Genomic DNA, 9445 nt, shown 5'->3' with positions numbered 1-9445 from the left:
CACGGTTGGCTCACAGCAAAAAGGTTCTGGGTTTGAGCCTAGCAGCCGGCAAGGGCCTTTCTGTGTGGAGTTTGCATGTTCTCCCCATGTCAGTGTGGGTTTCCTCTGGGTGCTCCGGTTTCCCCCACAGTTCAAAGACATGCGGTTAGGTTAATATGGGACGGCCTTGGGCTGGGGTGCCCTTGAGCGAGGCACCTAACTCCCAATTGCTCCCCGGGTGCTGTTAGCATGGCTGCCCACTGCTCTGGGTGTGTGTGTAACAATAAAGTTGTGCTTTCTTTCTTAGTCACATGCCATTGTGTGGAAATTTGTGAGGTGGAAGTCCTGACTAGAGTCAATTGTGAAATGACAGCTTTATCGTCTAAGAGAGGATGTCTGGTGTATGATTCTTGCAATAACAGTGGATCAAGAATGAGTGATGCAGGAAACCAGCTCTATTCTTCTAGACCATAACTGTTCAAATCAATCATTGATGCACTGAAGGACTTTGAAGGGACCTGTATTTGTCAAATTTTGCAAATTTCCTCATTTTGATGAAACATGTTTTCTTCAGAAGGGGTGTCAATGGGGGTTACATCCCATGGGAATGGGGTTGTTGTACCTGAGAGCAGTCAACTGTGTGGAATTTTGAGCATATTGAGCTCAGGGGGGCAGTACAGTAGTGTAGTGGTTAGCACTGTCGCCTCGCAGCAAGAAGGTTCTGGGTTTGAGCCCAGTGGCTGATGAGGGCCTTTCTGTGTAGAGTTTGCATGTTCTCCCCATGTCTGCTTGGGTTTCCTCCAGGGGCTCTGGTTTCCCCCACAGTCCAAAGACATGTTTATCTGCATGTTTCAGTCCTGCGATGACCTGGCAACATTTTGTTAGATGTTTTGTATAAAGATTTTATTTATTGAATTTGCAAAAAATATTTTAAAAACACTCTGTTTCTCGGGGCGGGGTGGTGTAGTGGTTAGCGCTGTCACCGGCGAGGGCCTTTCTGTGCGGAGTTTGCATGTTCTCTCTGTGTCCGCGTGGGTTTCCTCCGGGTACTCCAGTTTCCCCCACAGTCCAAAGACATGCAGGTTAGGTTAACTGGTGACTCTAAATTGACCGTAGGTGTGAATGTGAGTGTGAATGGTTGTCTGTGTCTATGTGTCAGCCCTGTGATGACCTGGCGACTTGTCCAGGGTGTACCCCGCCTCTCGGACGTAGTCAGCTGGGATAGGCTCCAGCTTGCTTGCGACCCTGTAGAACAGGATAAAGCGGCTAGAGATAATGAGATGAGATGAGACTCTGTTTCTCAAAATCCAGTGAATGTGGATAGAAGAAAATAGTTATTCTACTCAATCTCGTCGTACGTGGGTTATAGTCGACGAGGTGTGTATCAGCTCATGTATGACTTGATTTTGTGGAATAACTCTTAAATATCACAATACTAAGAAGAACCAACATCAATAAAACTTCATCTTTATAATTTAAAATCCCTGAAAACAAAAGGATGATTGATTATTTTGGTGTGACTCAGTGGTTGTATAAATTACTTATTGTTCCATAAACAATAGTAACGGTTCAAGTAAGGTTCAAGTAATTCATTTGTAGTGGCAGAGACAGACAAAGCCAGCTGATCCAATTTCCTCAGGCAAGGAGGGCTTTTTTTTTTTTAATAATTGCTTCATACATTTATATTGTCTGTACTGCTCAGCAAGGATATCCATCAGAAATCCTAAGGGAACTGTGGAGTTTACTTTGATACTACTACTCAGTCTTTCCACTGGATAGGAAAGCATCCAGCGTACAATATCAGTTAAAGAGGTGCATCAGTACAGGTGCTAACACCTCATTATATTCCTTTAACACCCACATGGGAATCCTGTGTCTCGCTGCAGACTTGTCGACTTGGTCTTACCAGATTTAGATATGGCATTCTGTGCTACGCACTTCCTGGTTTCCGAGTTGTTTGCGACGAGTCTTTTTTCCACAAGTGTTGGCGTTAATCATTAATCTTTTTTTTAATTTTTTCTACAAATAATTTTCCAGTATCCTCTTCATTTTTTATTGTACTTTCGCGTTCCTTTTTCCATTTTTTTTCTTTCAGAAGAATGGCAAGACCAGAAGCTTTCTTTTTTCTCCTCCTGCGTAAAGACCACAAGCAGAGGCCATCCACATCGGATCTGCTTTAATCTCAACAGATCTTCGATCTATGTGAATCTTTTCAACATAGCACACCTTCAGCTTATTCAGTATGCTGAGTGCAGGATGTTTAGTCATTCTACCTCCATCTCTAGTGACCGCTTTATTTGTGAAAAGTGCAGATTCGTTAGCTCTCTGACGGAGAAGATTGCAGTTTTAGAAGCGCGTATCCAGGCTTTAGAGAAGGCCAGTGAGAACGAGAACAGTGTAGTTTATGTAGGGGAAAGTCTGGATCCCCCAACTCCGGCATTAGAGCCCTTACAGCGGGTCAAATTAAGTCATTCAAATTCTGTAAAGCTGCTTTGGGACAATGTCTATTGTTAGATTAGATTAGATAGAACTTTACTGATCCCTTTGGGAGGGTTCCCTCAGGGAAATTAAAATTCCAGCAGCATTATTACAGGATAAACAGAGAATAGAAAATAGAGAAAACTTCTAGATAAATTTAATTAAATTAAGTATTTACATATACAAATATAAAAAAGAATAAGATATGGGAGGTAAAAAAAAGTCCAGCAGGAGAGGTATTGCACATTATATTGCACATCGTCCAGTATTGCTTTTTGTCAGGCTAGGCTACTGCTGCTCCTTCCCGTCCTCTGTCCTCCTGTTACCCCTCCTCACCCCCAGAGAGGAAACAAACAAGTGCTATACAAACAAACTTGACTTGACTTGATTTTAGATAGGTACTATAATTGCTAGGAGGAAGTTACTGATTGGAGTGTTTGATGGCATGGCAAGGTCATTTTCCTGCACTGCAAAATCTTGTGAAGGCAAGTCATTAGTCATGAGTGTCTTAACAGATTGTTCCAGCCTTATTATAAAATAAAAACAATTATTATACATAGAGGACATTTTTTTGATGGAATAAAAACGTGTTCTATTCCCTTCTAGAGGGGTTTCATTCATTTGGTTGGATAGCATGCAATATTGTTAGCATATCACTTATCCTACATATATTACGTCACTCTACCCAATGGAGAATGAGCGTTGAATATGGTTTACGATATTGCTTGGCTGTCAAGACAACATGATGTCACACGTCAGAGCTGATGCGAATATTCAATGAAAAACTTTTCTGCTGCGTATGCGGAGAAGCATTTCTTGGTTCGCCAGGAAAGAGAAAGACACGTTGAACACCTGAAAGGCTACCAAAACTTCATTAGATATTCTTCACGCATATTTACAAGAAAAAAACATACCAACGGACATCGAAAAACTGGAAAAGAGACACATCGGAGACATAAAACTTCCACTCTAGCGAGCGACTGTGACAATTTGTAAACAAACATGGCTGCCAGGTTTGCTTTGTTAAATACGGAAGATTTGGAGAGAATTTTGAAAGAGAAAGATGTGTTAAACACCCAAAAGGAATGTCTATGTATTGTAATAATAACAACATTGGCTGGCTTTCTTTTGTGGTATATCAGATATTTCATTCAGCTACTTGTCTTCGACTCATTCAGTATCATGTTAGCTGAATGGAATATATCTGATAAACCACTCAACACCGGCCAATATTATTTAAATATTATACATACAAGACACTTTTTTTGATGGAATAAAAACATGCGTTCTGTTCCCTTCTAGTGGGTTTCATTCATTTGGTTTGATAGCATGCAATATTGTTAGCATATCGCTTATCCTACGTGTATTACATCACTCTACCCAATGGAGAATGAGCATTGAATATGGTTTATGATATTGCATGGTTGTCAAGACAACATGACATCAAACGTCAGAGATGTAAAACTTCTGCGCTAGAGAGCGACTGATAATTTGTAAATAAACATGGACGCCAGGTTTACTTCATTAAATATGGAAGAATTTGAGAGAATTTTGAAAGAGAAAGACGCATTGAACACCCGAAAGGAATGTATTATAATAATAATAATAATAATAATGGCTTTTTATCGTGGTATATCAGATATATCCCATTTAGCTACTCATCTTCAACTCGTTCAGTATCATGCTAGCTGAATGGAATATATCTGATATACCACTCAACATCAGCCAATATTATTTAAATAATACATAAATTTGAGCTATGCAATAACAGAGTAGGAAAAGGTTGGTATACACTGCCTGAATGCTTTCATGTATTAATCGTCTATCATGGAATGTTTTCCCATATCAGTCCATGTATTATTGTGTCTGGTTGAGACACGGAAGATGTTTGGGTCATATTTCCAAGAGCTTGTATGAGTCCACTTCTGTCAGTGTATGATAGCATTACTAACGTTTTCTTGGTCACTAGATAGAGTTAGCCAATTATTATCCATTTCTGGATAAAAAGAAATCCAGGATTTGAAACTAAACCAAACAAGACTGTCTTGATGAGCCAGATGTGGATTGGGGGACAGTCAGATATACATAAGAGACACATTTAAATAAAAAAAATAATAAGTGTAATATTTTTAATATTATATAACTGTAGATATTAAGAAATTACTTATAAGCCTCTTAAAAGCCTCTTTAAAAAGAGCTTACTTAAAAGCCTCTTTAAAAAGACTTATCTTTTTAAAGAGGCTTTTCATTATTAATATTTATATTTAGATGGTTTTATCAATTTACAGCATCTTGCAAAAGTATTCATCCCCCTTGGTGTTCATCCTGTTTTGTCGCATTATGAGCTAGAATTGAAACTGATTTTTTTTTTTTGGGGTGGGGGGGGTTAGCATCATTTGATTTACAGAACATGCCTACCACTTTAAAGATGCACATTGTTGTTTTATTATTGTTTTTTATTGTGCATCTTAATTCTTGTTTGTGTCACAATAAAACAACAATTTGCAGCTTTAAAGTGGTACCGTAGGCGTGTTGTGGAAATCAAATGGTGCTAACCGTCCAAAAATCCATTTTAATTCCAGCATGTAATGCGACAAAACAGGACAAACACCAAGGGGGATGATTACTTTTGCAAGACACTGTATGTTATTATCATGTTTTTAATAATTTTTGGTCATGTTCTAGGTTTTCCTTTTAAGCAATTTTGGGGTTAAATGTTATTGTTGTATGCATATTTAATTATTGTAATGCACATGTGAACATATTTGTATGAAACATGTGCAATATAAGTAATAATAAACCTAAACTTAATAATTATACTAGTAATGTACATCTATACTACTAAAAGAAGGAAGGCTGTCTGTCTGTCTGCCTGTCTGTCTGTCTGTTCACCTGTGCAAATCGACACAGCTGGATGCACATACAGTATGTGTACTTTGCACATGGATTGGTGACACCCCAGAGGGGCCCAAGACAACGTTTCCACAACATGGGATTATTGCTAATCCAACACACTAGATAAGATAGAACTAATTTTTTTTAAAAAGGCACATAAGAACAAAACAACACAGAAAGAAACAATAAATAGATATGAAAGCAATAAATAGGCATTTTCCTTGGGGAAGGGTGTTTGTTGCCCCTCACTGGTGGAGTTGCGGCAGGGGAGGTGGGATTGCACATCTGACAGCTTGAGGGGAGAAACTGTTTTTTAGTCTGTTTGATGCAGCTCTGATGAGTCTGCATCTCCTTCCAGAGAGCAGTAGGGAGAACAGATGATGTCCAGGGTGAGTGTGGTCCTTTAAAATACAGCTGGCCTTCTTTTGTAGTTGGTCAGCGTAAATGTCTTTGAGGGGAGGTAGTGGTGTGTTAATTATGCACTCTGCTGCCCTCACCACCCGCTGCAGGTCCTCCCTGTCCTCTGCGGTGCAGCTGGAAAACCACACCATACAACAGTAGGTCAGGAGGCTCTCTATTACTGATCGATAAAAGTTGATCAGCAGGTGGCGAGGGAGGCGAGCTTACTTTAACTTCCTAAGGAAGTAAAGCCTCTGTTGGGCTTTCCCCACCTGGTGAGAAATGTTTGTGGTCCAGGTGAGATCAGCTGAGATGTGGACACTGAGGAACTTGAAAGTCTCCACCTCCTCACCATGTACGCAGAGGGCAGAGTGTTCAGTGTGCCCGATCTCCTAAAGTCCACTATCATTTCCTTAGTTTTTGAAGTGTTTAAGTCCCGGTTATTGTCTGAACAACCATTTTGTCAAGTGCTGAACATCCTCCCTGTCAGCTGACTCATTGTTGTTAGTTATCCTTCCCACTATGGTGGTATCGTCAGCAAATTTGACAATGGTGTTACGGGTATGGTTGGGGAAACAGTCATGGGTGAAGAGGGAGTAGAGAAGGGGGCTGAAGACACACCCTTGTGGTGTGCCTGTGTTCAAGATAACAGTGGAACATGTAGATGCAATGGGCTTATCAAATCAGTCACGTAAAAAGGGATCAGTCTCATAAATTCATTAACCATTAATTCAAGTGTCTAATAGTTTATAGCTAAACTATTAAAATCAATGGAATAACTTTGTGGTGATGTTGCTATAGTTTATTGAGTATTGTAGCTCTAATGTAATATGTTTACTCTAGATCTATAACATTCATATAACAACCAAATGGGTGAAGGCAATTAGAATACTTGTTTGGCAGGGGTTGGCACTCAGTGAATGTTGTAGCAATAAACAGGACACCGTTTATTCCAAAGATACCATTTATTGAAATAGCTGGCATGAATTAGCAAACTAATACTGATCAGATGTAGCAACAATAGCAGCCAAGGAATAATTCAATATAAACGGTGATACAATGTATACAAATAAAAATGAGTAGTGTATATGATGATAACTAAGGCACTAATGGTGATCAGAAGTAATAAGCTATATGCAAGTGTTACAGTGTAGGGGCGAGTGGATGTTAAAATGTGAGCGGGAAATCATGTGTTTATGCGCTTCTGTGTGAGAGTGTGTGTATGAGTAGGTGTGAGTGTAAGGGTGTGTGCAAGTGTGTGTATGGAATGCGAATGGAATGTGCAAGCCTTATGCTAGGCCTCTCCTGAAGGGGGATGGGCAACAAGGAGATAGAACATGGCATTGAGTACAGGGATTGGTGTTTTCAATACTGTACAGTGAAAGGGAATTTACTATGGATACGGCATGGCAGTCCATCCCTACAATGATGTGTAAAGTCCAATCCTGGCATTCTGTGGTCTGTTACTTTGGAAATCCAATATCCAAGTGCACAGTGAACTGTCTAAGCCCATGTCACTCAGTTTTTGAACTAGCCTGTGGGGAATAACTGTATTAAAGGCAGAGCTAAAATCCACAAACAGCATTCTCACGTAGGTGTTTTGCTGATCCAAGTGTGTGAGAACTGTGTGGAGAGCTGTGATAATTGCATCCTCTGTCGACCTGTTCGCTCTATAAGCGTACTGATGTTCGTCAAGGTCAGCAGGGATGGCCGTTTTAATGTGAGAGAGGATGAGTCTCTCGAAATATTTAGTGATGTTGGGGGTTCGGGCAACTGGGCGATCATCACTGAGGCACTTCACTATACTGTTCTTCGGTATTGGGATAATGGTAGCTGGTTTCAAGCAAGTGGGGATTGTGGACTGTTGTAGTAATAGGTTGAAGATGGTTGCAAATACCTCTGCTAGCTGGTCTGCGCAGTATCTGAGGATCCTGCCAGTGACTCCATCTGGACCAGCTGCTTTCCTCGCATTGGCTCTCCGCAGGGTGGATCTGACCTGGTGTTGATGCAGCTGTAAGGGGTCATCCTTCCCTGTTAGTGCTGGGTGGATGTTGGCCTCCCTGTTTTGTCATTCGAAGCGAGAAAAGAAGCGGTTCAGTGTGTCTGGCAGAGTACGGTCCGTGGGGTTTGTGAGTATGTTGCCGTCCTTGTAGCCAGTCAGAGTTTTTATCCCCTGCCACATACTCTGACTGGCTACAAGGATGGCAACATACACTATTCATTTCCCATAGGCTACATGTTCACACTAACACACTATGCGCAGCCTCGGAGTGGAATCCCCTCCCCCACTCGCCTGAGAGTTTCAATTGTACGGGACATACAGCACTCGGGTAGACTACCCAATTCCAAACAGCTGTATGACCAAACCCTAGGACCAACGCAAGCCCTCACGAAATGCATTTCGTGATGACGAAATGCATTCTGTGATGGACGAAATGCATTTCGTGATGGAAGAAATGCATTTTGTCCGACGAAATGCATTCTGTGATGGACGAAATGCATTTTGTGATGACGAAATGCATTCTGTGATGGACGAAATGCATTTTGTGATGACGAAATGCATTCTGTGATGGACGAAATGCATTTCGTCCACGAAATGGGCCCGGTGACACTTGGCACCCCATAGTGAAGAGCACCATTCAGAGGAAATAAGGTTCATGGGCAATCACTACATGATTATGCTATGTTTTGTGTTAGCAATTATGTTTATTGTTGTTGTTGATGATGCTTTATTAAAGAAAACTTGATGACTATATGTAAGGCATTCCCTCAGCCTTTCCACAAAGGATATCAGTTTAACACTGTATAAGAAATTTCCCATTCGTTGTACTGTGTGTACATACAGGTATATATCAGTAAGGAATGGATCTTTGGTTATGTATAAACAGCAAGTACTGGTTTTATGTGTACAGTTTCCTCTATTCACAACATGTTTGGATAAATACAATGATCACAACACATTGCACAAATACAGTGTCTGCCTAGTGTATACTAGCTATCAATAATTTACAACCCACTGGAGCAATTCATTGTCCTGACCTGGAAAACTTTATTATTCACAGGCTAGTCTGAATCATCAGTCATTCATTAACACTGAAAATATCCCCAAATGCAGAACTTAGTGTATAAACTGTGTACAGGCTTTTAACAAATATATGGTAATGTCGCTGCATTGTAAAGTACAGATACACAAAATGGCCAAAGGTATGTGGGCACCCTTCCGAATTGTTGAGTTCAGGTGAACTCATGTTCAAGTAAATAAAATCAAAATACAGCCATGCAATAGACAAACCATAGGCATACACTGGCATGAAGAACTCAGTGACCTTAAATGTTGTGACACAGAATGTCACCTTTGCCACAAGTTAGTTCTGGAAATTTCTGCCCTGGTCAAATGTAAGAGTTATTATTGTGAAATGGAAGCATCTTGGAGCAATAATAGCTCAGCAATGAAGTGGTAGAACACGCAAACACAGAGCAGGGTCGCTAAGTGCTTTAGTATGTAGCACTTAAAAAGCATCCATCCTCTAACACATTATACTATAGAGATCCAAACAGCTTCTGCAAGTAACAATGGTGAAGGGTCTTGCTCAAGGACCAAACCATAGCAGTGGTGGGATTTGAACACATTACCCTCTGAACTGTAACCCAAAGCCTTAAGCACAGATACACCACAAATAGCTCAGCTAGTTTT

General features: G+C 40.5%; 1 protein-coding gene across 1 annotated transcript in view; it reads left to right on the top strand.

The window, feature by feature from the left end:
- The first annotated feature begins 5302 nt into the window (after window positions 1-5302).
- hmgn2 (high mobility group nucleosomal binding domain 2) overlaps window positions 5303-9445 on the top strand; it is a 419610-nt gene continuing 415467 nt past the window's right edge. Inside the window, exon 1 of the mRNA XM_060900340.1 lies at window positions 5303-5307. The gene's annotated coding sequence lies outside the window, so the exon portion shown is untranslated. The remainder of the gene's footprint in view (window positions 5308-9445) is intronic.

This window comes from Neoarius graeffei, chromosome 19 (genome assembly GCF_027579695.1).
Source record: "Neoarius graeffei isolate fNeoGra1 chromosome 19, fNeoGra1.pri, whole genome shotgun sequence".
Lineage (NCBI taxonomy): Eukaryota > Metazoa > Chordata > Actinopteri > Siluriformes > Ariidae > Neoarius > Neoarius graeffei.
This window is presented reverse-complemented; position numbering and strand designations above follow the sequence as displayed.